Below are 1,067 nucleotides of genomic sequence, written 5' to 3'. Positions count from 1 at the left end.
ATTGGCTAAAATAATAAATTTTGTTGATGATATAATCTTGTTATTTTATATATATAATGTTAAATTTTGAATCTCATGTTTTATGTAATACATGAATACAAACATCACTAGGAAAAAAAAAGTTAAAATAAAGATATTCAATTAGAGAAAAGTTTAGGGTCAACAAATTTTTTTTTGGCCAATATTTTTAGTTATTTATCTAATATTATTAGTTTAATAATTTAACAACATAATTTTTGGCCTACCTAATTAGTAATTATAAATCTTATTGACCATTTAGCATTTTTAGTTCAATTACACTGGATTTGGTTTTGATAATAAGATAAGACAAGACAAAATACTAAAAACAGGACACAGAAAATATAAACACAAAAATTAATATTTTTGTATTTTATTTAGTAGTGAATTGAATATAAGATAGAACAAATAATAAAAAATTTATTTTATTTTTATTTTTTCACATAAAATTTAGAATAAAAAATATAATTATAAACATTTGATAGTGATAAAAAAATAAAAAAAGTTATGTATCTGTTCAGTAACTCTCTGTCTTTTCTTTTCTGTAAAATAGAATGCAAAATACACTAATTTAGTGTCTCAAAATACAATATCTTTATTCATGTCTCAGTGTCTTGTCTTCGTAAAGAATAGGATAAGACAAAACCAGAGAACAAGATACAAAAGACATAGAAACAAAAATTAGTGTTTTTTATTTTATTTGGTGATAAACNCAAGAGGGTACTTTATGTATGTGAGTCCCAACCAATTTGTTATGCTATAAAAGACATGAATAAAACAAGGAAAGAAAAGAAAAAAGGCGAGGAAATGAAATTAAGTAAATCATTTAACCAAACACAGCCTTTATGTGTACTCATAGATCAGATGTGAAACATAACATATCAGAAAGAAATCACTTGATGATATGGCAAAAACACTTAGGACAATTGTTTAATTACCTTTCCATGGTGTAGTATAGAATCTCTTGCATTTCTAGATCTGAATATAAGAGAACATTTTAACTAAAAAATCTTTTTTTTTTTTTGGTGAATGACTAAAAGGCTTTAACT

The 1,067-nt window shown here is 23.5% G+C and overlaps 1 protein-coding gene across 1 annotated transcript in view; it reads right to left on the bottom strand.

Annotated features, from left to right (window-relative positions):
• The window catches only part of LOC107624803 (putative UPF0481 protein At3g02645), a 6,218-nt gene that overhangs the window by 1,629 nt on the left and 3,522 nt on the right, over window positions 1-1,067 (bottom strand). The window lies entirely within an intron of this gene.

The sequence above is a fragment of the Arachis ipaensis genome, chromosome B02, assembly GCF_000816755.2.
Source record: "Arachis ipaensis cultivar K30076 chromosome B02, Araip1.1, whole genome shotgun sequence".
NCBI lineage: Eukaryota > Viridiplantae > Streptophyta > Magnoliopsida > Fabales > Fabaceae > Arachis > Arachis ipaensis.
This window is presented reverse-complemented; position numbering and strand designations above follow the sequence as displayed.